Genomic DNA, 27,673 nt, shown 5'->3' with positions numbered 1-27,673 from the left:
CCGTTGGTGGGTCATTAGTTCAAAAACATTGAGGCAAAATGTCAAAACCAGAAATTAATTCTTTTCGATACCGAAAAGGACGAGATTGTTGTGATAGTCGTAACATTAGATTACATGATATACCAAATAGGTACAAATGTATTTTTTAAATAATTACCTCCTCGAAATTCCGGTTTGACAGTTGAAAGCTCGCGAAACTCTCAAGCCCGTTTCGTTTAGAAGTGCACATAACACGCTCCCTACCATACGGAAACGACATCACCACACTTGTCCGTGCATTCAGCGAGGCTCGCGATTGCCATACGCAACGCAGCTTCAAGTGTAAAAGTCTATTTGGAGGTGCCTTCTGTGAAAAGCGATAATGGTTTGAATTGGCGTTGGAAGTTAATCGTAAGCTTATATTCCATTCCCAGAGAAGGAATCTCTGTCGCGGGAAGCGTTATGCGGGAAATACAATTAAAATGCAAAACTTCGATCCGCACGCACAATGATGAGGTTCATTCTGATTCTGGTATTTCCAATTTAGCGCCGCTTTTCGTTTTCGATAATTACCTTTTTACTTTTGAATGTAATTAATTTGAATGGATTCGTTTTACGAACTGCGGAAGGCACTATTTTTGGTTGCTGATGCTAATTATTAATGGCGTCTGCATTGGTCTCGCCGCTTCTATTCATAAAAATCGAAAATAAGAAGATATGTGCACTCTTAGCGGCATTTAATTTTATGTGTGAGGGCTGCGCCTCCCCCCCCCCCCCCCCCTCTCGCGGTGGATATTTTCCAGAAATAACCGCATAAATCGATTAAATGTTTAATAAAAGTTTTTCGTACCAGTAGTAGTTTTCGAGTCACTCATACTCAAACATGTTTTTTTTCATCGAAACAATGCATGCTTACAACGGCTTTTTGCAAATACCTCGAAAACCATGCATTTCGTGTAGAAATGCTATGAAGGAGAAACGAAGTATATTAAATAACAAAAAGAACGAGTTTTTCCATTTTTTGCAGATGCAATATGGACTGAGTTATAGTTCGTCAAGCATAAATTTGCTATGACTAGAAAAAATTAACATTTTCACGGTCAAATAGCACAACACCAGTAACTTCTAATGGAAATTAACCCGGAGCTCTTTAAAGTGCCTGGGAAGATCTTTAAAATGAGGTATAATAGAAGCCAATGGCATAAATAATAACGGAGCGATAATCAAAATAATGTAATTACCCGATTTCTTTAAATAAAAGTCAAAAACGAAACCCAGCTTTCTTATATAAATTGAAAGTGAGCTGAATCCTTTGAGAATCTATTGTATTTATCCCTATGCAATGAATTCTAAAAATTCGAAGGATATAAAGCGCGCATTTTCAGAGAACCGCCTAAACCTTTAAACGGAAAAATCTTCTTTTTTTAAATCAAAAATACGGATCATAACATTATTTTGACGATAGCTCCGTTATTATTTATTCCATTGACTTCTATCGGGAGCGGATTGGTTATCGGAAAGAGGACTCCTGCCTGCCGACAAATGAATCGGTGAGTTTGTTGGGAACCTCTTGTATGAAAAACAAATTACATAAAAAATAATTTTTTTTATACAAATAAAGTGTTAATATTTTGTATTTGTATCGTGTTCTGACGTCGGATACCAGTCGTCTCAGCTGTGAATGAGTACCTGAATCAAATCGGGGTAATGATCTCGGGCGAGCGCAATGCTGACCATATTGCCTCCTATAGGGTACTGTAATCGTGTAGTGTACCGTTACGGTCTTGAATGAACTGCTGTAACATACTTGGCCCTGATCCAATTGAATTGTTGCACCAATGATTATTATTATTATATTTTTGGCAATAACGTTTATTTTAAGGTGTCTAGTCCGAAGAACTAAAACTTTAAATCAAAAAATTTCTACAATGAAACTATATTGTCGTTCTCTATTCTGTGCTCCTATTGGAAAATTGTTCCTGAATCCACCTATTCACATTTGCTCCATTGGCAGTTGTCAAACACCAAGTGTTTCATTTCCACTTTTTTATGAATTGTTTTGCTCTTCCACTGAACCAGCGAACGCTTGTGTTCACCATGAAGTTGCTCACGTTCATTTGATTGCACTCGTCAGTTGGCTTTGAAAGTCGTAAATGCGTGAACGTCGGAGTGTCACTGCGGTTCGGTTGATGGGAGTGATTTTCGGGCTGGTGTTGTTTTCAGTGAGATTGTTGTAATGAAGTGCATTTGAGAGGATGTGAGGAATTGCTAGTGCGAAGCTTGAGAAGACTAAAGTGGAATATTATTGAAATCCAACTTTTGTCCTGATTTGTGAATACATTGTGCTGGTGAAATTGCGGGCGAGCGGATATTCCTGATCTTCATTGCGGAGAAGCACCCGTGTTTCGCTGTAAGCCGGTCGTTCCTGTCATCAGAACTACACTGGGTACGTTGCGAGCTCTTTCTATTTGGAACTAGTAATCTCGTGTTTTTCGATGAGAGATAAAGAATAGATTACGTCGAATTTCCTTGAAATAGCCTGAAGCGATTAAGACTTCCAAAAACGGTCCTCGCACGCAGGTGTTTCCTATATTTGAAAGCAAAACATCATGTCCTGAATACATGGGGATGGATGTGCTACCTTGGGTTCAGGGAAACCCACAATAGTTTTTACTTACCCAAAGTTCTCATTTCTATAGTGAAATGAATTCGGCGCGAATTTCATTGCGATCAGCATGGACTCAACTTTGTCCCGGCACGGAATGCCGTAACTAGTCGACAACTCAGTCCCCGGATGAAATGGCACTTTGCCCGCAAAGCTGGAATTGTGGTTGTGCCATCTTTTGAGTGTGGTTAGTTTGAATGATGTAAACACATGAATACATTCCACTGTGCCTGAAGGATTGAGTTCAACCGTGTAACTAGCATACACGCGGCTTCGGGTGATTTCTTGTTTCTAAAATGTAGTGATTTAACGATTCCATAGATAGCCATGCAATTATTGTTTGAACAACGAATGCGGTATGACATGTTGAGGTGTGAAGTAAACACTAACACATCTGTGCATTAAAGATATATCTGAATTCCAAGGTGAGTGAATTTACCTGTTCTGTATGCTGTGTGCTGTCCACCTCGATTCCCCGTGATTGTCAAACAAATTCATGAGAGGGAGAGAGAGAAGGAAGTACAGCGCGGCGGTTGTGCAAACCTGACCACCTGACCATAATGCTGAGGTGTTATGTTTGTACACGAAAACTGAGAATTCTTATTAGATATTATAAAAACAGTTTGACAAGAGAAGTTAGAAGCAGTTGGGCGGATTCACGATAAAGTCGGATGTGCATATTAGGAAGTTGAGTAATTCAGATACTAATGGGTCCCTTCGGCTGACGGTCGATTCCATTTTGCTCACATATGGCAATTTATGAGGTGTGTGGAGAAGTGTAGTGCACTTGGTCTCCTATTCTCAATTGCAAAGATGCTGTTTCGAATTTCATTTCTCGATTATTTTCAATGCTAATTGTAGTTATGATAAGCTGTAATGTGAGGGTGCGGTGAGAAATCGTCGAATTCACATTTGTTTTAAGGTGATATTCCCAACTGGATGAAGTATCTTTTTGTTCACCTTTCGTGGAATTACGGTTTTTTATGGAAATATAGGAAAAGTTGATTCTTTCGCTCATCACACAGGTATTTTATTACAAACTGCTTGCAACTATGTGAAAATGTTTTATTGTCGCAGTGGCTCAGACGTTTAAAAACAAAGTGGGGGTCAAAGATGACAGTTTTTAAGGTTTTGTTTGTCCGTCACTCGCATTTTTCTCGGAGACTATAGCAGTAATTGACACCAAATTTGGAGGAAAGGTGGGACCAGTAAGTTCCATCCTGTTACGCCGAATTTAAGGAGAGGTCCCCATACATGCAAAATGGAGGTGTAATTTTTTTTCACCAATTATAGTCAGGGCAAGTATCGAATGAAAGGTCTCGAGTACTTTCCGAAGCTGGTCTTAGTTTTGACATTTGCTGGAAAGAGGAATCCAGGGGGTCGAAAGTGATCATTTATTTAATGGGGCCATTCTCAGCAACTGCCCAACCGAAAAATCAAAAGACTGCCACTATATGGTGGCTAGGTTCTAAAATATCTTCCAAACCGATATCACTTCAAATAAAGTTAATAATAGTATATTACTATCATCATCATCATCAACGGCGTAACAACCGGTATCCGGTCTAGGCCTGCCTTAATAAGGAACTCCAGACATCCCGGTTTTGCGCCGAGGTCCACCAATTCGATTTCCCTTAGACCTGTCTGGCGTCCATGCCATCGCCCCATCTTAGGCAGGGTCTGCCTCGTCTTCTTTTTCTACCATAGATATTGCCCTTATAAACTTTCCGGGGGGGATCATCCTCATCCATATGGATTAAGTGATCCGCCCACCGTAACCTATTGAGCCACATGTTATCCACAACCGGACGGTCATGGTATCGCTCATAGATTTCGTCGTTATGTAGGCTACGGAATCGTCCATCCTAATGTAGGGGACCAAAAATTCTTCGGAGGATTCTTCTCTCGAACGTGGCCAAGAGTTCGCAATTCTTCTTGCTAAGAACCCAAGTCTCCGAGAAATACATGAGGACTGGCAAGATCATTGTATTGTACAGTAAGAGCTTTGACCCTATGGTGAGACGTTTCGAGCGGAACAGTTTTTGTAAGCTGAAATAGGCTCTGTTGGCTGACAACAACCGTGCGCGGATTTCTTCATCGTAGCTGTTATCGGTTGTGATTTTCGACCCTAGATAGGAGAAATTATCAACGGTCTCAAAGTTGTACTCTCCTACTCTTATTCTTCTTCGTGTTTGACCAGTGCGGTTTGATATTGTTGGCTGGTTGGTTTTCGATGCTGACGTTGCCACTATATATTTTGTCTTGCCTTCATTGATGTGCAGCCCAAGATCTCGCGCCGCCTGGTGGATCTGGATGAAGGCAGTTTGTACGTTTCGGGTGGTTCTTCCCATGATGTCGATATCGTCAGCATAGACCAGTAGTTGGGTGGACTTAAAGAGGATCGTATCTCTTGCATTTACGTCAGCATCACGAATCACTTTCTCGAGGGCCAGGTTAAAGAGGACGCATGATAGGGCATCCCCTTGTCGTAGACCGTTGTTGATGTCGAATGGTCTTGAGAGTGATCCTGCTGCTTTTATCTGGCCCCGCACATTGGTCAGGGTCAGCCTAGTCAGTCTTATCAATTTCGGCGGGATACCGAATTCTCTCATGGCCGTGTACATTTTTACCCTGGCTATGCTATCATAGGCGGCTTTAAAGTCAATAAACAGATGGTGCAACTGTTGTCCATATTCCAACAGTTTTTCGATCGCTTGCCGCACAGAGAAAATCTGATCTGTTGCTGATTTGCCTGGAGTGAAGCCTCTTTGGTATGGGTCAATGATGTTCTGGGCGTATGGGGCTATCCGGCCTAGTACAGTGAACGTCCCTGAAAATAAAGGTGTCAAAACGGAAAGTTCAATATGTTGTTTACTCTTTCTTTCTTTCTTTTGTAACTTAATTGCAATTTCGCAGCCGCAGGTTGAATTTTTTCAGAATGAGTGTGGGAAGTGGGGTCTAATGAGAACTGCATTAAATTCTAAAGATCTTCTTTCAACTGAAACATGAAACAAGTTGGGTACCGGAAGCTGGGCGCTGCGAGTGTAAAGGTTTTGTGGTCATTGGATGTGAAAAATCCTCAATGTACAATTTCCCATTCGTGCATAGCTAAGAATGCAAAATAATCCTTCAAATTGCCAAAGTCAAAATACACGTATGAATATACACATCAAAGGCATAAATACTGTGTTCGTCCTTAATTAACAAATATTGCCTATTATCGCATGACAATGCTCACATAAATACGTATGAGAGCAATTAAATTGACTTTCCGCTTCCTTACGTATTTCTACTTTACTCCGTGCACAAAAGCACGTATATACAGGGTGCGGCAGCATAACTTCCTTTTTTAAAATGCGCGCCACTCAGTTAGTTGATGTCATAGCGGAGCGCTAGTGGTCTCGTTCAAGAGGGGATACTGTAAAGTTTTGTCCCGACACGGTTCAGTCGCCATCATGCGTTGGAATAGTGAGGAGCGTGCCTTTGCCGTTAAGGTTTACTTTCATTCATACATTTCAGGATCGCTTTAATTTAGCCCCGTTGACTCCCGTCCCAGACCGCAAATCAATTGTTACATGGGTCACTACATTCAAAAAAACTGCAAGTGCGACAAAAGGAACAACTGGAGTCCCTCGGCCCGTTAGATCACCTGAGAACATTGATGCAGTTAGAGCGTCAATGCTGCGATCGCCACGGCGTTCGGCGCGCAAACACGCATCTGCCCTTGGACTATCCGATCGTTCTGTGAGAAGAATTCTTCTTGATGATCTTCATTTTCATGCCTATAAGATGGCGATAGTGCAGGAACTTTCAGAACGTGACTTCAATTCTCGGATGAATGCGTGTGAGCTTCTTGATGTCGTTCCCGAGGGTGCTATTGTTTTTTTAGCGATGAAGCCCATTTTCATTTGTGTGGGTCGGTTAACAAACAAAACATGCGCTACTGGGTTGACACCAACCCTCGAGAATTGCATCAAAAGCCTTTGCATTCACCCAAAGTCACAGTGTGGTATGCAATTTCCTCAGCTGGAATTATTGGTCCCTGGTTTTTTGAGGAAAATGAGGTTACAGTGACAGTGAATTCGGACCGGTATGTAAACATGCTACAGAATTTCTTTTCCCATGGCTAGAAAATTTGGATTTGGGGGACACTTGGTTCCAACAAGACGGTGCTACAGCACACACTTCAAGAGCATCGATGGCTGTTTTGAGGGAACACTTTCCAGAGCGCCTTATCTCAATTAGAGGCGATTTGGAATGGCCGGCACGCTCTCCCGATTTGTCCCCTTGTGATTTTTTTTCTATGGGGTTTTTTGAAATCCCGTGTTTATGTGAAACGTCCAAGAACCCTACAAGATTTGAAGACCAACATCCAAGAAGAAATTGCCAACATAACACCTGCTATGCTAACAAGAGTTATGACAAACGCCAGAAATCGGTTTACGCAATGTATGGAGAATGGGGGACGTCACCTAACAGATTTGATCTTCAAAACAATGTAAATAAAAATTTTAGACATGTACCTACATTATAAAAAATAAATAAATATTTTCCGATGCATACAATAGTTTTTAATGAGTTTTGAAAAAGGAAGTTATGCTGCCGCACCCTGTATATGTACGTAAAATCGCTGGAAAGCAGGTACACACATGTCTATTATGTTGCTTAGTACCTGCAAGCTTTATTTGCATATACAGATACATACACATATCTACCTCGAGTAAGTAACACTCAGATGCAAATAAATACAAAACAAGTCGGGAAACCGGAAGCTTAACGCTTCAGGTATAAAAGGTTTTGTGTTTCCCTATGTGAGGAGCATAACGTAGTTCTCCATTGGCTTATAGCATTGACCCGAGATATTGAAATCGCTCAGTTCTGGGCAGGTTACTGCCATTGCCAGAACTCAGCGATTTAAATATCTCGAGTCAACGCTATCAGCCAATGGAGAACTGCGTAATTAAATTGTTTCACGCATTAATGCAACCTGGATGAAGTGACATTCCCCAACTGGTGTTCTTTGTGATCGACGTATCAGCGCACGTCTCAAATCTAAAATTTACTACAATGTCGTCCGTCTGCCACTCTCTATAGTTCTGAGTGTTGGCCGACTATAAAGGACAATTAACGGCGTCTTGCGGTAATGGGGACGAATATGTTGCATTGCACTGGTGGCGTGACACGTTTTGATTACGTCTGAAATGAGAATATCCGCGATCGAGATGGGTTTGCATCGATCGTGGGAAAACTGCAAGAGAGGCGTTTTCGATGGTGTGGTCACGTAATTCACGCTAACGAGAATTCAACAACCAGTATTGGTCAGAACATCGAAAGCAATGGTAAACAACCAAAAAGCCGGCCAAAACAATGGTGGCTTGATACGCTGGATGGGGATTTAAAGGTCTCGAGATTACATCCTGATGAGGCATTTGATAAAATAAAATGACGAAACCGATCATCACGAGCCGACCCCGCTTGTGAACTGAAGGCTGAAGAAAAAGAAAAAGATGTGAGGAGCGACGAGTGCACGACAGCTCCGTGTAATATAGCTAAAAATTCCATTGCCCTCTACTTTCAAGAAAGCGATTTAAATAAATCATTTGATGGAAAGCCCTGTGTTGATAATGGTCAACCTCATACGCTTCATGCTCTGAGTTTAATATTACTAGCGAATGAAAACAATTTAACCAACATCAAATATAAAAAAGGGCTAGGGAGAATTAGATTCTTCTTGAATGGAATTTGAATATTTCACTGGAATTTCAATTATTCTCGTTAATTATGACTTCAGCATCTTATTTGTATGGCTTAGGATGCTGTTAATTAGCACGAAATTGATAAGTTTGAACTGCTATAACTTTCCCACTAATAGTTGGATTTTCATGAAACCTGGCATGTGTATGCACGAGGCTGTCCTCTATGTCGGTGCAAAATTTAGTACACTTAGGATGCACTTAAGGGGAGTTTTTTAGTCTATTTCTGAAAGTTGATAATATACTATTAAATTTTTTGAGCAGATACCGGAATGGGACATCTCTCGAAGATGAGATTTCACATAAGTGTTTTACATAAAGCCTTAAAAAGGGCTGCATATAAATAGATTCTTCATAAATGTGACTTTAATATTCCAGGCGAATGTCAATTATTCCGGGTAATTATGACGTCAGCATCTGATTTGCATGGCTTTGGAAGCAGTAAACTCGCGCGAAATTGCTAAGTTTGAACTGCTATAACTTTGGCGTTAGTTGCGTGATTTCCATGAAATTTAGCACATATATACGAAATATTGGCCCCTATGCTGGTACAAAATTCGGAAGTCCTAGGATGAATTTAAGGGGAGTTTTTCAGTAAATTTTTAAAAAGTAGTAATACACTATTAGTAAGTTTATTTGAGCAGATATCGGAATGGGACATATTTTGAGGCCTAGATTTCATCTAGGCGCATCGCCCTGATTTTTTTCGGATTCGAAAGTAGTAATATACTATTAGTAAGTTTATTTGAGCAGATATCGGATTGGGACATATTTTGAGGCCTAGATTTTATCTAGGCGCACCACCCTGATTTTTTTCGGATTTTTAGGTTGGGTAGTTTCCGAAAATGAGTCTTGTCTCACTTCAAGTGCGTACATTTTGACTCCTTACTCACACACTTTGCAATTTATGCCAAAACTAATGTCAGTTTCGGAAAGTACAAATCGAGACCTTTCATTTGATACCCTACACAACTATATCCGGTGATCAAATTTTTTGAATCCCCCCTTTGCAAGTATGGGGAGCCCCCCTTTAAACTCCACCTAAATTTATGCCACTCGCTGTATGCATGGGATTTCATAGTTCCCATCTGTCCACCAAATTTCGTTTGGATCGGTTTAGCCGTTTTGGAGAAAAATGCGTGTGACAGACAGACATTGAATCGATTTTAATAAGGTTTTGTTTTACACAAAACCTTAAAAAGCCAAAACAAGTCGGGAAACCGGAAGCTGGACGCTTCAGGTACGAAAGGTTTTGTGTATTTCTTAGTACGTACAACGTAATATTTGCATATGTCCACTTTCGGGTGATATTGACATTCATAGTCTTCAATTTTCAAAGAAGCAACAACTTCAACGTATTATAAATTTGTTAGTTATAGTGCGATTTCCATCAAACTTGGTACGATCATGCTCTACGTTATGGCCTACATCACTGCAGAATTTCGTGCCGCTAGGATGAATTTAAGGGGGGTTTCCAGGCAATTACAAAAAATTATAGTAATATACTATTATTAACTTTATTTGAACAGATATCGGTATGAAAGGTATTTCGGAGCCAAGGCACCATATAGTGGCAGCCTCCTGATTTTTTTCAGATTTTTCGGTTTGGTAGTTTCTGAGAATGGCCCCCTTAAAGAAATGATCACTTTCAACCCCCCGCACTCCCCACGTTTCCAAGAAATGTCAAAACTAAGACCGGCTTCGAAAAGTACTAATCGAGACCTTTAATTTGATACCCCACATGACTATATTTGATGAAAAAAAAATGTACACCCCCCTTTTGCATGTATGGGGACCCCCCTTAAATTCAACGTAGAAGGATGTAACCTACTATATGTGTGAGCGTTCACAGTTCCCACCTTTCTACCAAATTTGGTGTCAATCGCCATAACCGTCTCCGAGCAAAATGCGTGTGACGGACAGACAGACAGACAGACGGTAAACCGATTTTAATAAGGTTTTGTGTTTACACAAAACCTTAAAAACGAAAACTGAAATGTCCCCGTGGACCCCGCAGATAAGTACACTTTATATGACGCTGAATGACTTTCTATAACTTTATTTAAAATAGTTCAATTTTTTTAGAATTATAAAGTTTGGTTGAAATTTAAATTTCAAACAAATAATTTTTTCTTCAAAAACGGTCTTTGAGAATTTTGTTAGATTGCAATGTAGGAGCGATTTCCGCCATTGGTGAAAATATGGCGGTGAGTCAATTACGATGTACTCTGCGCTGTCAGTTACAAAAGAACATACAGAGTGGGAGCTTTCTCTATCTTCTGCATATACTAGCCATCGTCTGTCCTCACTGGGTAGGATTGAACTTCTGAAATATACCATGAAACAAAAAAAAATACAGTTTGAAGTTCCATAACTTTTTAAAGGGATAGCGACCACGAGTTTTCATCGAGTTTTAAAACGAGGAGGGGGCTCCCCTTCCATAAACCCCTCCTCCCTTAACCCATCCGCATCGGGTTGAAAATTCAACCCTTGGCTTAGTTTGTATATATAGTCAAACCTTACTTATGTAATCAGTGACGGGACCGAATGAAATCGGTTCGGGGGGATAATATATACATAATAAATTCTAGGAAATTCAAATGTAATATACTCTGCATTTATAGATATATATGTTCTGCTTAATTAATAGTGCACACAAAGAAATAGCTAATATGCCCAAAATTAAACTCGAATTATGCATGTCCAAAAAATCCGTTATTTTGTTTACACTTGTTCTTCTGAACAATAGCATTCGTGAGACTTTGGTTATTTTTTTCCAAATTAATCCAAAGTTCACCTAAACTGTTGTAAATTGCAAAATAAATTAGTTGTTTCGCGATAAACTATTGCAGTCATCAGAAATATGGAGGATTTCGTCTCCTTCATTCGTAGTTTCTAGAGACTTGAGAAATTCATTTTCCCAATTTAAGGGCCAAAATGTCATCATGGATTCGAACGAAGCCTCTAGGAATTGTTTCATTGGCAATTTGTAGTGCTTTCTTTTGCAAACCTACCTCATATACAGGTAGACTTTTTTGTCTGCCCAGGCAAAACCACTTGTAAGTTCGTTCGTTTAAAAGCCCACGGTAAATCCTTTCTCGTTTCAAATTTTGAACATTTTGCAAGCTCTTTCTTATTTCGCGACACGGCAAGGTCCTATAGACTTGAATTTTCTTCCAGTTAGTTTTCTTTCTGGCCAATGTTCGTCCTCAGATTCTTTTATCAATTTAATTTTGTTAAAGTTTTGTGTGAAACAAACACGAGGGGGACCAACATTTTTTCCACAGAATATTTTGAATCCCATGAATCCATACAGACTTAAAGACCGATTTGTCGATCAACAACTTACAGCTCAAAGAGAGTGGTGATTTTTTATAAATAATAATAATAATCGTTGGCACAACAATCCATATTGGGTCTTGAAGTGTGTTGGAGCATTTCATTTAAGAATGTAATTGTACACAAAAGTATACTGTAGGAGGTAATGTGGTCAGCATTGCGCTCACCCGAGATTTTTACTCTGATTTGACTCAGGTACTCATTCACAGCTGAGTCGACTAGTATCCGACATCAATTCACGTTACAAATCCCACTGCCACCAGTGAGATTTGAACCGCGACCTTACATACGGTAGCCTTTTGCTTTAACCACTCAGTTATCCGGACCGGATTTTTTATAACGCATCCACAAAAAATGTTTCAACTTAAGTTTGAGTTCTTGATTTTTCGCCGTTATGTGCCATTTCCAGATGAGTTTTCTTTCGAGGTGTATCCGCAGGTATTTAACGTCATCCGATTGGGCTATAGCGAAGTTGTTAATCTTCACTTGAGGCCAATTTATTTTCCATTGTATTGTGCTGTTTCCTAAATCCGAATCGTTGGCCAGGTATAACGCTGCCGCTTGCTTGCATCGGCAATAGAGTCGCGAAGAGCGATTTCTTGAAGATTTTCTATATTGTGAGAGGAAAACTCATCGGCTTGTACAGCTTTTGGAATCGTTTTTACAATTGCATTCTTTCAACAATTTGACAAATATCCGATTCTCAACATTGCAATGAAGATATAGCACAGTAATTTGAGGGCTTTTACTGGCAGCTGTTTTAACATGAAAGAGGTAACTAGATCATACCCTGGAGCCTTTCTAGGGTTGACTTTTTTAAGGTTTTGTTTGCAAAACAAAACCTTTTAAAATCGATTCAATGTCTGTCTGTCTGTCTCACAGACCAACTTTTCTCAGAAACGGCTACACCGCTTGACACGAAATTTGGTGAGAAGGTGGGAACTGTGAGCGACCAGACATGCAGTGAATGATATCCTTGTTGTGATTTAGGGGGGTCCCCATACATGCAGAAGGGGGGTGTAAACATTTTTTTTACCGAATATAGTCATGCTGGGTAGCAAATGAAAGGTCTCAATTAGTGCTTTTCAAAGCCTTAGTTTTGAAATTTGTTAGGAAGACGTGGAGTGGGAGGTGTGGAAAGTGATGATTTCTTTAACGGACCCATTCTTAGGAACTATCCAACCGAAAAATCTGAAAAAAAATCATAAAACTGCCTCTATATCATGTCCAGGCTTCAAAATACTCTCCATATCGATATCTGCTCAAATTAAGATAATAATAGAATATTGCCATACTTTTGGGGAAATTGAGTAAAAATCCCCTTCAAGTTTATCGCAGAGTTATAAAAGTTGGTAGTAGTATAGAATATAATATGAAGCATATTATCCCCAAATTTGATCAAAATCATACTATTACTAACAAAGCGCCGAGCTTCCGTTTTCCCGACTGGTGTTAATAATGCTTTCAACATCTAGTCGGATTGCCTTCAAGCTTGCAGAATTATGTCCTATATTATCGTCTACGTTGATGTCAAATTTTGTACTCCTGGGATGAACGAGTCTTGTTTCACTTTTTGGGGTCCACATTCTGTGTCCCATTTCTCCTCCCCGAAATAAGATCTGTTTCGAAAAGTACTAATTGAGCCCTTTCATTTGATACTCCAAATGATCATGTTCTGTGAAAAAAAATTTACGCCCTCCTTAAAATTCAACACAAAATGGCACCACTCGCTGCATGTAAGGGGAACCACTGACCACATGTTCTCTCCAAATTTCGTAGCAATCAATTTATCTGTTTTCGAGTAAATCGGGTGTGACAGACAAACAGACGTACAGCAAGACACAAAACTTGAAACAAGTCGGGAAACCGGAAGCTGGGCGCTTCAGGTATGAAAGGTTTTGTTTGCTTCTTCTGTGAGTATATTTGAGTGTAGAACTATCCCATTTGTACGTAGCTCGTTATATATATGCATTTAGCATGTCTGACTACCAACTTTAGTTTGGTATTGATATTTAGTTGCAGTAAATTTACAGGGTAAAGCCAACTTTTAGCTACTGTAACTTTGTTACTAATAGTATGATTTTGATCACACTTGGGGATAATATGCTTCATATTATATTTTATACTACTACCAACTTTTATAACTCTGAGATAAACTCAACGGGGGTTTTGCTGAATTTATTTTGAGTATTTTGAGGCCTAGGCACCATATAGAGGCTTCATGAATTTTTTCAGATTTTTCGGTTGGGTAGTTTCTGAGAATGGGTCCGTTAAAGAAATTATCAATTTCCACCGCTCCCATTCTCCGCCTTTCTAATAAATCTCAAAACTGAGACCGGCTTCGAAAAGTACTAATCGAACCCTTTCATTTGACACCCCACATGACTATATTCAGTGACCCCCCTATATCTCAACGTGGAAGGATATCACTCACTGCATGTCTGGGGGTCCACAGTTCCCACCATCTCCCCAAACTTCGTGTCAATCGGTATAGCCGTTGAAATAATAAAACTTGTTGTTTCTTTTTCGTTGGTGTGTGTATTTATTCTTGCAAATACCGATATTTCGGGAACCACTTGTTCCCTTCATCAGTGCAAACAAGTTTGCTCATCTATAGACATTATGTTCTATTTATACTACTCTATACTATGATATTATAATTACGACTAAAAACTTATATCTAGGTCCTGAAAAAGAAAATAAATATTTAATTTAACTACCTAATAGCTAATGTATCTTAAAACTTATATCTAGGTCCTGAAAAAGAATATTTAATTCACTTCCTAATAGCTAATTTATCAATCCTAAAACAAGACGAGATTATTTTACTTTAAGAGTTTTCTAAACAAAGGGGAATAGCAGTTACCCAAATCTGAGTTCAACCTAGTGTCAACCGGTTGTTTGTTGATGAACCAGCTTTCGTAAGCATCCAGTTGGTTAGTCTTTCTTACTTGCTTTAGGACTTTCAAGTCATCAGCGCTTACTTTATGGCCGCATTCGACCATATGTTTTGCCACCATAGATTTAGTGGGTTTTCGGGAGTGCTTTACAGCCAGCTCTGCCTCCTTCATGTGCTCCCTAAATCTAGTGGTTGCTAATCTTTTTGTCTGCCCGATATATACCTTCGGGCAATCCGAGCAGGCGATTTTATAGATGCCGCTCATCTCTTCCACCGTTTTCGGATCTTTTTCCCCCGCCAGCTGGGTTTTTAGCTGGTAGATACGGCTTGATCCTACCAGCTGTATGTCAAACCTTTTCAATGTCCTTTGTATGTGTTTGGACAAGTTTGAGAAGGTGACACTTGATCTTTTCTGAGCAGTTGAGGTTGATTGTTGGCTATAGAGTGTAGTAAGATTACTACGTTCTAACCTTCGGGTGTGTTTCTTAATCATTGTTTCTATGGTGGAGCTGGGGTACCCGTTCTTCATAGCCGTGTCCAAGATATAGAGTTTTTCGCTCAGGTAGTCTTCCTCAGTGAGCGGAAGTGTTAAGAGGCGGTGGATCATGGTGCCATAAGCAGCCATTTTGTGTTGGTAGCTGTGGAACGAAGTAGCCGGGATGGTGCGTTGAGTGCTGGTCGGTTTCCTGAAAATAGAAAAGGTAACTTGTCCATTTTGACGTTTGATTGAGAAGGCCCTCAAAGAATGCTCTCTAGTGGTTGGTAATCCCACCAGGCTGCGGATGCCAAACCCCTCGTTACCTAGAATTAGATGCCAACCTAAAATTCATAAACCAGGCAATGAGATGAGGGAGATCATTGCAGATTCAAACTCCCCTACGTACAACATCGCTAAATGGTTGGTCGATGAATGCCAAAAATTGGGATCCATTAACGGAAACCAATCCGTAAAAAACTCAAAAGAATTGATTGAGAGATTGAGTGCAGTGGGGACTTTGGCGGATAATGAACGACTAGTGTCATTTGACGTCAAAGCTCTATTCCCAAGCATGCCTGTAAGAGAAGCCATAACAAAATTTGAAGAGTGGCTATTACGGTTTGGCTCGACCCCAGAATGGAGGAAAAAGGCCAAACAATATGCGAGGTTGGCTTCCCTCTGCATGAGTGAGAACTATTTCACTTTCAGGGGTAAATATTTCAAAACGACCTCAGGTGTAGCGATGGGCAATCCCCTCTCCCCACTCCTTAGTGAAATTTTCATGGCATCACTAGAGGAAAAAATGGAGGAGGATGGATTATTGCCAAATAAATGGTTCAGGTACGTGGACGACATTTTGGCAGTGATCCCAGACACAAATATCCAAAATATGCTGGAAAAAATCAACACGCTGCACCCGAAAATAACCTTCAGCCATGAGATTGAAGCAAATAATCAATTGGCTTTCCTAGATTTGACAATCAAACGTCAAAATGGACAAGTTACCTTTTCTATTTTCAGGAAACCGACCAGCACTCAACGCACCATCCCGGCTACTTCGTTCCACAGCTACCAACACAAAATGGCTGCTTATGGCACCATGATCCACCGCCTCTTAACACTTCCGCTCACTGAGGAAGACTACCTGAGCGAAAAACTCTATATCTTGGACACGGCTATGAAGAACGGGTACCCCAGCTCCACCATAGAAACAATGATTAAGAAACACACCCGAAGGTTAGAACGTAGTAATCTTACTACACTCTATAGCCAACAATCAACCTCAACTGCTCAGAAAAGATCAAGTGTCACCTTCTCAAACTTGTCCAAACACATACAAAGGACATTGAAAAGGTTTGACATACAGCTGGTAGGATCAAGCCGTATCTACCAGCTAAAAACCCAGCTGGCGGGGGAAAAAGATCCGAAAACGGTGGAAGAGATGAGCGGCATCTATAAAATCGCCTGCTCGGATTGCCCGAAGGTATATATCGGGCAGACAAAAAGATTAGCAACCACTAGATTTAGGGAGCACATGAAGGAGGCAGAGCTGGCTGTAAAGCACTCCCGAAAACCCACTAAATCTATGGTGGCAAAACATATGGTCGAATGCGGCCATAAAGTAAGCGCTGATGACTTGAAAGTCCTAAAGCAAGTAAGAAAGACTAACCAACTGGATGCTTACGAAAGCTGGTTCATCAACAAACAACCGGTTGACACTAGGTTGAACTCAGATTTGGGTAACTGCTATTCCCCTTTGTTTAGAAAACTCTTAAAGTAAAATAATCTCGTCTTGTTTTAGGATTGATAAATTAGCTATTAGGAAGTGAATTAAATATTCTTTTTCAGGACCTAGATATAAGTTTTAAGATACATTAGCTATTAGGTAGTTAAATTAAATATTTATTTTCTTTTTCAGGACCTAGATATAAGTTTTTAGTCGTAATTATAATATCATAGTATAGAGTAGTATAAATAGAACATAATGTCTATAGATGAGCAAACTTGTTTGCACTGATGAAGGGAACAAGTGGTTCCCGAAATATCGGTATTTGCAAGAATAAATACACACACCAACGAAAAAGAAACAACAAGTTTTATTATTTCAATTAATTAATCGTTGGAAACACCGCATAATTTCACTCTGTATAGCCGTTTCTGAAAAAAGTGCCTGTGACAGACAGACAGACGGACGGGCAGACATTGAACCGACCTTAAAAAGAAGAATATTATATATTAGGAGATGCATTTCTTTTTAAAATTGTCTGTGAAAAACGCGAAGGAAAGACTACATCTGCCGCAGAGACGTTGACACTACAGGGCAGCTGGGTTTCCGAGACCCACTCAAAAAAAGACAGCTGAAAACCAAAGATGCAATCATTGGTGGAAAGCAGCTGTTAATTTGAGTCCTGTACGAGGACAGGCAGCCGAAGATTCAGATATTGCTAGACTTTGAGGTCCTTCGCGTGAGCGACACGACCATCCATATCCTCCAACTCGTTTTGAACCGTTCCGACCCTACTGATAAGCTTCCAGTTTGGCATTGTACCGCTTTGCTGCACTGCTTAAGTTGTAGAGCCGACCTGGAATTCACGAGCTCGGGATCGCAAGTTGTAAACTCCTCTCCTTTGTTTCTCTTGCTTGGAGGATGCGCATCTGAACCTCTGCTCTCAGAATAGCAAGTTTATCCTGAGAGCAGACCTCCAAGGTTGCATCATGCATAGCAGTCGTCGATATTCGTCGATTGCCCAAAAACGACGGGATAGGGGAAGTCCCTTTCGAGGTGTGTTTTGCTGAACGAAGTGCACAGTTAATGAATGACAGCTTGTTATCCCAATCTCTTTGATTAGGACGTGAGCGATTTACTCTGCGATGCGTTTGCCAGCGGGGAGTATAAAGCAATGTAATTATGTTGAACGTCATACTGGTTCAAAAGATCACTGAAAACCATAGATTTGAATTGTACCCCATTATCAGATGTTATCGATTCATTGATTCAAAGCACATAAAACCGTAATCGGCTCCACGAATGAAAACTTCGGGAGAGGATCGAGAATGACTTGCTTCAATGTTTCCGATCGGATCGATATACAAGCGTTGAAACATCCGATTGGAGATGAACGCCTTTCCCATGAGAGGCTGGATCGTTTGGTTAGGAGCTTTTGACGTCTTACACATTTCACAATTACGAATGTAGTCCTTAATCTATGAAACCATTTTAGATCAATAGAACCACAATCGCAGTCTTCTCAAGGTTTAACTAACGACATATACGCTATCGGAACTTCGTCTTCCTCTTCTGTCTTCTGCGTCCGCACGGCGTCCGTCGTCCTTGCATCCTATGTGGAAGGATCAATTCAACTAAAAATTGGAACAAAAGTAATTAATAGCAAAAGGAATATATCGAAAGAAAAATTAAATGAATGATTAAATGACCAAACAACTAAAGCGAAAATAATGTAAATCATGAACATTTTAAAGACAAGTCAGAAAACCGGAAGCTGGGCGCTTCAGGTATGAAAGGTTTTGTTGGCTCCTTCTGTGAGTATATTTGAGTGCAGAACTATCCCGATTGTACGTAGTCCGTTATGTATTTTTATTTAGTATGTCAGACTACTCACTTTAGTGTGATACTGATATTTAGTTGCAGTAAATTTTGAGCTATTGTAACTTTGTTAGTAATAGTATGATTTTGATCAAACTTGGGGATAACATACTTCACATTATGTTCTATACTACTACAAACTTTTATAACTCTAGGGCAAACTTACTGGGGGCTTTTACTCAATTTCCCCAAAAATACGGTAATATACTATTATTAACTTAATTTGAGTAGGTAACGATATGGAGAGTATTTTGAGACCTGGACACCATATAGAAGCAGCTTCATGATTTCTTTTCAGATTTTTTGGTTGGGTAGTTTCTGAGAATGGGTCTGTTAAAGAAATCATTACTTTTCACCCCTCGCACAAATGTCAAAGCTAAGATCGGCTTTGAAAAGTACTAATCGAGACCTTCCATTTGATACCCAACATGACTATATTCGGTGAAAAAAAATTTTTACATCTCCCTTTTACCCCCCTTAATCTTAACATAGAAGATTATCACTTCCTGAATGTCTAGGCGTTCACTGTTCCCACCTCCTCAAACAAAACCTTAAAAAAGAAGGAATGAATTAGGGTAAATTATCAATAATCAATAAGCGAAAAAGAGTGACTAATCATCTCAAAACAAAAGAAAAAACTGAACATTGAGGACTCCTCAATCCCCAAATTTTTCAACTCGCATTCCAGCTCCGCAAAACTCATGAATGCCCAAAGTGTCATCCCAACCTCAAAAATTGTTACACATGTGTGCACTACCCACAGTGCTTATTAATAGAGAAACACCAATTGAGTTACTTTCGTCGCAGAGTATTAGGTAACCAAAACCAAGCAAAAGAGTCGCGAGAATTCAATCTTCTTCGTTTGAAATCAGTGAGCAAAGTGAGGACAGAAGGGCACAGCATTTAGCCGACTACCTCCGTATTCCATCAATGATTGATCTTACGCGTCACTTCATCCTGACAAAGGCAAAGGAATATTCAATTCAACTTCTAACCATCTCCTTCTCATTCCACTCTCCCTACGGAACACCTATAAAGTATTGCATCGCGGGGTTGGATCAGCTTTTAACTGCGGCTTATTATGGTTCTCTCTCCTCCTTGTGTTCGTCATAGTTCTTCATGCCTAAACTGTTGGTGAATAGCTTGCAGTTCCTTTACAACCTGGTTCCAGGCTGGGTTGACTCCAGCCTGAACTCCACAATGTTTTCGTGTGTTAAGCGCCTGTCTGCGACCGCCTCCATTCTTGTTTGGTACACGGTGAACCTGGGACAATCAAATATGGCATGCTCCGCATTCTCAGCCACGTTACCACATCTTGGGCAGCATGGTGACTAGTCGTGACCAAATCGATGTAAATAAGCACGATAACCTCCATGTCCACTTAAGAATTGCGTTAACTTGTAGCTTAATTCCCCATCGCTTCGTTCAAACCACCTCCGAATATCCGGAATGATGCGGTCTGTCCAACAACCAGTTTGTGACTCATCTCATCGCCTTTGCCACTTTTCGATAGATTCCTACCGTGCCAGCTGCCGTCGAAATGCGCTACACTCCCCAGCTATATACGTTTTGTCGCAGAGTCGCCGGCCTTCATTTCCCAAAATGTCTATGGGAAGCATCCCTACTAGTAGTGCACTTAATCGATACGCCATTCCCAATTTTCGGCAGTTCACTTTGTTATCCAGAACAATTGCCCAAACTGGAGCACGGAGCTGACTACCCTAGAAAGCAGAAGACGTCGACTTTGTCTTGGCCCACCAATGTTCGGTACTATCCTCGAGATCGTTGCAACGATGAAAGACGCTTTAGTTGCGGCGTACCCAATGTGTCTTTCGAAGTTACGTCTTCTGTCAATAATTACTCCCAACGGCGCAACAACCGATATCCGGTCTAGGCCTCCCTTAATAAGGAACTCCAGACATCCCGGTTTTGCGAGGTCCACCAATTCGATATCCCCAAAAGCTGTCTGGCGCCCTGACCTACGCCATCGCTCCATTTCAGGCAGGGTCTGCCTCGTCTTCTTTTCCTACCATAAATATTACCCTTGGGTTGGATCATCTCCATCCATACAGATTAAGTGACCTGCCCACCGTAACCTATTGAACCGGATTTTATCCACAACTTTACGGTCATGGTATCGCTTATAGATTTCGTCATTGTGTAAGCTACGGAATCGTCCATCCTCATGTAGGGAGCGAAAAATTCTTCAGAGGATTCTTCTCTCGAACGCGGCCAAGAGTTGCAATTCTTCTTGCTAAGAGTGCCCCAGTCTGCGAGGAATAAATGAGGACTAGCAAGATCATTGTCTTGTACTCTAAGAGCTTGTACCCTATGGTGAGACGTTTCGAGCGAAACGTTTTTGTAAGCTGAAATAGGCTCTGTTGACAGCCAACAACCGTGCGCGGATTTCATCATCGTAGCTGTTTTTCGACCCTAGGTAGGAGAAATTATCAACGGTTTCAAAGTGGCACTGTCCTATCTTTATTCTTCGTGTTTGAAAAGTGCGGTGTTGTTGGCTGGTTGGTTTTCGATGCTGACGTTGCCACCATATATTTTCTCTTGCCTTCGTTGATGTGCAACCCAAGATCTCGCGCCGCCTGGTGGATCTGGATGAAGGCAGTTTGCACGTCTCGGGTGGTTCTTCCCACGATATCGATATCGTCAGCATAGACCAGTAGTAGACCCTTAGGTAGTAGGTCCTCCCATTTACCCCAGCATCACGGATGACTTTCTCCAAGCCAGGTTAAAGACGACGCATGATAGGACATCCCCTTGTCGTAGACAGTTGTTGATGTCGAATGGTCTTGAGAGTGAACCTGCTGCTTTTATCTGGCCTCGCACTTTGGTCAGGGTCAGCCTAGTCTGTCTTATCAATTTCGTCGGGATACCGAATTCTCTCATGGCCGTGTACAGTTTTACCCTGGCTATGCTATCATAGGTGGCTTTAAAATCGATGAATAGATGGTGCAACTGATGTCCATACTCCAACAGTTTTTCCATCGCTTGTCGCAGAGAGAAAATCTGATCTGTTGCTGGTGGAGTGAAACCTCTTTGGTATGGGCCAATGATGTTGTGGGCGCCCCATATGCCTAGCTATCAGGCCTAGCAAGATAGCGGAGAATATCTTATAGATGGTACTCAGCAACGTGATACCTCTATAATTGCTGCACTGTGTGATATCTCTCTTTTTATGTATGAGACAGATAATGCCTCGTTGCCAATCGTCAGGCATTGATTTGCTATCCCATACCTTGAGCACAAGTTGATGAACCAATTGGTGTAACTGGTCGCCTTCATATTTAACTAATTCGGCTATAATTCCATCGGCTCCTGGCGACTTATGGTTTTTAAGCCGATGAATTTGGGGGATGTTTCTCCTATACTTGGTGGTGGCAGTATTTGTCCGTTGTCCTGGCGGGACCTCCAACTCGCCGATGTTCTGGTTGTTCAGTAGTTCATCAGAGTACCCAACCCATCGCTCCATTCTGTCGGAAATCAAATTTCCCTCTTTGTTTCAGCAGGATGAGCATCGAGGTGTATAAGGCTTCATCCTGCTGACTTGTTGGTAAAACTTCCGCGCCTGGTACGGTTGCTCCCTGTTCACAGACCTGTTGGTTCTCCCAGACTTCCGTTTTCCGTCTGTGAAGTCGCTTCTCCGCTCCGCTCGAAGGAGTTCGTGATAAGTCTCTGCGCGTGTCCGCGTTCTTTGAGAATGCAACATTGTTCGGTATGCGGCATTCTTCCGTTCCGTTGCTAGCTCACATTCATCGTCAAACCAGCCCTTCCGACTCTTTTTTGCGGCTGGGGCCAAGTATGTTTATGGCCGTATTTATGATAACGTTCTTCAGGTGATTGTGAAGATCATTTGTTGTTGCTTCATCTCCAGGATCTTTGTTGCCTGTGGTTATTGTGGCATTCATTTCCCTCTTATAGGTGTTGCGGAGGCCTGTGTTGTGAGTGGCTTCAGTATTCATTCTCACCTGATTGTCAGAGGGGATTGTAGATGGTGTCGTAATTCGGGCTCGGACCACTATGCCAACGAGATAGTGGTCCAAGTCTATATTGGCCACCTTATATGTTCTGACATTCATCAAGGCTGAGAGATGGCGGCGTTTATTCAGCACATCGTCAATTTGGTTGAAAGTGGTCCCGTCTGGAGAGGCTCACATTTGTTTGTGGACCACTTTCCGCGCAAACCAGGAACTTCCAACAACCATTTCGGGCAATACTGCTAATTGAATAATCCGCAGTCTGTTATCATTGGTATCCCTATGTAAGCTATAGGAGCCAACGTATCGTCTGAATACGGGCTCCGTCCCTACTTGACTGTTGAAATCTCCAAGTATGATTTGGATATCATTCTTGGGATAGGATAGAAACCTACTTCGAGCACATAGTTTACTGGATTGCCGCTATAATATTTGGTGTAGCGGCTCTTCTCCAGGAAACCGGTCCCGGTCCATCCCATCTCTTGCAACGCTGTTACATCAGCCTTATATTGGGACGGGATATCCCATGAGAAAATGCGCAAATCGTTACTCCATTGTCGTTGCCGAGTTCGCCATCGTAAAATCCATCCTGTCTGAGGCTCCTTCCGTAACTTCGTAACATCGGTTTTCCGTGTAGGGTTGTCAGCCCTACCCAACCACCAACCTGAAGAACCAATTGGTACATTTTGTCCCGTTTTTAGGGGTGGGAGACTCGCCTTCATTCTTCTCCGTCTGCAGTTTTTCATAAAGAAAGAACTCCCAGCGATCGCCACATGGAGGTCGAGATAGGGTTTGGTAGAGTAGAGTTGTGGGTGTTGGTTCAGAAGGTGTTTGCCAGGGCTTATGCTCCATCGTGGGTACCAATCCACGTGGTTAGGAGTAAATTGTTTGTTCGCCAACTTTGATTTTCACATTTGTGTCTCTTGCTGATGAGAACTACTTCTGTTTTATGTTCAGCAAGTGAAAGGCCGGAATTTCTCAATCAGGAATTGATCTCCCATATCCCTTCATGTGCGTAGATCTCGATCTCGTCTTGGTGCTTTGCAACTAGTGTTATTCCGATATCATCGGCGAAACCAATAGTTGTCACGTTGTCCGGAAAGCGTAGCGTCAGTTGTGTCTGATGGAGTCATCATACACAACTAGCTACAGCAAGGGACAGAACCCTGTGGCACCCCGCAAGTCATCGGGAATATTTTTAGCCCATCGTCCGAGTCGCAGTAAAGTCTTCTCCCAAGGAGAACCTCCTCCACAATTCGTACAATGTACTTCGGGCCTGTAGCTTGTCGAGTGCCTCGATGATTTTTTTCCATTTTGCACTATTGAACGCATTTTTGACGTGGAGGGTTATTATTGCGCAGCATTTCCCTTCTTGTATTGCAGCTTGATCCAAACCAGTCACCATGCTGATTGCGTCGACAGTTGATTTCGCCTTACGAAATCCGAATTGTTTTTCGGAAAGGCCTGCTTCCTTTTCCGCAACAACGAACAGTCTGTTGTATATTATTCGTTCAAATAGTTTGCCAATGGTATTGACCAGTCATATCGGTCTATATGAGGAGGGGTCACCCAATGGTTTACCTATCTTCGGAATGAGTATGAGCTTCTGTAACTTCCATTGCTCGGTGAATTCTCCTTCCCTAAGGCATGCCGTGAAAACTTAGCCAAACATACCTGGCGCTGTCCTGGCGGCTACTTTTAGGGCAATATTAGGGATTCCATCCGATCCTGGAGTCTTTTTTCAGTCAATATTTTCGCTGCGTCTAGGACCCCCTCATTTACCACTACCGAAGCTTCATTCGGATTTAAATGTACTACAGGAAGATTTGTGATGTTTACATCTGCTGAGAACAGAGTGTTCACTATATTCTGCAACAACTCTGGACAAGTAATCTGTGGGAGCGCTCGTCTTTTAGTGATAACATCACCGACCTGTATGCGCTACCCCATGGGTCAGACTCAGCTTCAGTACACATCCGCTTGAAATGTTCGGATTTGCTCTTTGTGATAGCTACCTGCAATTTTTTCCTCGCATTTTAATATTGTGCGTGTAGCTCCTCTAACTGAGGTCGGTTTCTTCTGCGCTGGCAGCATCTCCTAGCTTTGAGGCACTTTTTCCGGCATTGTTCAATTTCTGAATTCCACTAGAAATTAGGGTTTCGTCTTCGGAAAGTGCTACGCCGAGGCATAGCGGCATCGCATGCCCGCTGCAATTTTCTCACGACCTGTGAAACTTTTTTTGCGCTCTTCCCGATAGCAATGTATTTTCCAGAAGTACCCCCTTGAACATTTCCGCGTCAAATTTCTTGGTTACCCAGCTCATCGTTATTCTTTTTAATGGCTTCATAGTATTCCTTTGCGAGGTTTGAAAGATGATAGCCTGATGATCACTGTGTGTGTACTGTTCGCTGACACGCCACTTCAAGTTTCTGATTAGAGTATCACTGACGAAGATGAGATCTACCATCGATTGCAATTCTCCCCTCCGAAGTGTGTTGGCTCCCCCAGAGCTGGCAAGTACCACGTTCAAGCGCGAGAATGTCTGCAGCAATATTCGTCCTCTTGCGTTGTTTTCTCTGCTACCCCATTCTTCTGCCCATGCGTTGAAGTCGTAGTACTTTAGGATTGTAACGACTTCCATTGAAGGATAGTTTCTCCAGCAATGACCTGAATTCCTCTAATATGAGGCTCGGTGCTGCGTAACAGCTATAGATGTATATCCATGCAATGTGGGCGATGTCCCTTTTTTTTGCTTCCACGCAGAAAACGCACTTGGGCATGCCGTTGGTGTCCTTTGCAAAATGGCCTTGTTCTCCACATTTGCAACACAGATTTGATCTGTCTTGCGAGCTAGTACAAGCTTTCGCTATGTGACCAACCTGCCAACACTGGACTCCCGTAACCAAGAGACCACCCAACCAATACGTACTTTGCCCACTGCAATTGCCTTTTTCGCTGCTTCAACAGGAAGACTTATGGAATCTCTCTGCGTGTCACCGTACGCTTTTCTAAGTCATAGCACATTAGGCACACTCACTTGTTATAATCCTAATCGGGTTTGGTGACTTCATCCAAGTCCTTGCATTCGATCACCACTAAATCCTTCCTCATTTTGACCGCCGCAGCTTCATTTAGAGATACTACTTTTATTCGTAGGTCTTCGCCTCCGTCGTCACCAGCTTTAAGTTCGAACAGCATGTTGCCTTTCTGTGTTCGTCCTATCCGCGTGACATTTGCACTCAGATCCGGCAAGGAGCCATCCGCTTTAACCTTGCGTAAGATTTCCGCGTACGTCAACACGCTGGTTTTTGTTATTATCAGCGCTTCCGGTCTGGCTCTTTTTTGCAGCTTCTTCTCAGGTCCTACCTTCGTCCAAGTGTCTTCGGTGCTTTTAGTGGCCTTTTCCGTGGCCTAGGTTGCGCCGGCACCTGTTTCTCTTTTCTCCTTTTCGCTGTTTGTTGGGGAGATTGCACTTCTTCATTTGGATCTCTTAGTCGTTTGTTCCGAATTTCCAAGATATCCTTTTCACTTTTGAAGAGTTCTTTGCCAAAGAGCTTGTTGGGAAGACATGGTTTCTGCTGTACTGTTCCTTCTGTACGCACTTTCACGTGTTGCCCTAATAGAACACACCTGATCTTTAATCGCGTGGTGTACGTTATTACGTTGGTTAACGTACTCCATTAGATTATTGATCATCGATCCCAGCCTCGTAAATGCGTCACCTTCGGCTTCAGCAGTAACTAAACTGCTGCTACTCTTGCGGCCCAACATGCGTTTTTTCGCCGAATTCGCTGGTAGTCATCGCACTAATTTTGCGCTCCGCTTGAATGGATCACTCGCGGTAACAGATAACAATGGAGACTCCCCACTGCCCATTTTGCTAGTGGGAATCCCAACGGAGTCCTCCGTTTCCTCCACTATTTGCAGTAATTTAATTTAAAAAAGTGAAATTATAATAATGTAGTTTCTAAAAACTTATCCGCTTTAAGTGGGAACCGAACTCGGGCTTTACTCATCAACTGATTAATTCGAGAACGGCGGGCTAACAATTGCCACCTCCTGACAACCGAGTTTGACGCGAGGTACCCTCATCAGCAAGGGAGATATTCCATGTTGCCGCCCTGCCTTGACATGCTCAGGCCATTTTATTGAAGGATGTCCCTTCTTAAAAAAAGAGTTCTACGGAGTTAGGGAAGAAGTGGGAAGAAAGCAGTCCTCAAATTAAAGAAATTTAGGTGGCATTGATTATATTCCATTTAAACCAAAATTACAAAAACAGAAACAACAGGATAAAATAAAATCAGAGAGAACCAATAATGGAAGTGCCACGAAGACAGACAAAGAAAAAGAAAATAATAAAATAGGTTTGAAAATAATGAAATAAATTTAAAAATAATTAAAAAAAGAACATTAAAAAAATATGAAAATAATGTATAAAAGCAAAATAAAGGCAATATTAATATAACAAAACAAAAGCGAAAAAAAAACCTAGAGCTCTGTGTTATGAACATTTTCCAAAAAGGTTCCTTTTAAAATGAAGTACTAAATGAAGGGTGTTCAATGAACGGATAAAAGGAAAGAAATCAAATTAAAATGTGGTTTCCTCCAGAAAAACTAAAGATATTGCCAGCTTATAAGGCAATTCTTGCCTAAAAGTTTTATATTTACGGTTAATGGTGGTCCGGTCGGCAGTATGTAATTTTTGGAGTTATATTCCGAAAAGAAGCCGTCTCTGGGGATTTTATTAGACGTCACCAAAGGATTCAAAGAGCTCGTATTATATTAGTTCACCATTTATGCGCACTTCTGTTTGTTTTTATGTGTATTTTTTTATGTTTTCCTGTATATACTCTACAAATTATATTATACATCTGATACGTATTCCCATAAACGTTTGTATATTGATAAACTGCCGGGTAAGACAATCAATTTTCCTACCTCGCCGAACTTTCTCACTTCCCTTATAG

The 27,673-nt window shown here is 41.4% G+C and overlaps 1 protein-coding gene across 1 annotated transcript in view; it reads left to right on the top strand.

Annotated features, from left to right (window-relative positions):
• Positions 1 to 2,095: 2,095 nt before the first annotated feature.
• LOC119648640 overlaps positions 2,096 to 27,673 on the top strand; it is a 358,882-nt gene continuing 333,304 nt past the window's right edge. Inside the window, exon 1 of the mRNA XM_038050411.1 lies at positions 2,096 to 2,425. The gene's annotated coding sequence lies outside the window, so the exon portion shown is untranslated. The remainder of the gene's footprint in view (positions 2,426 to 27,673) is intronic.

Source organism: Hermetia illucens, chromosome 2 (genome assembly GCF_905115235.1).
Source record: "Hermetia illucens chromosome 2, iHerIll2.2.curated.20191125, whole genome shotgun sequence".
In the NCBI taxonomy this organism is placed as follows: Eukaryota; Metazoa; Arthropoda; class Insecta; order Diptera; family Stratiomyidae; genus Hermetia; species Hermetia illucens.
The sequence above is the reverse complement of the archived record's forward strand: the minus strand, read 5'-3'. Positions and strand labels throughout refer to the sequence as shown.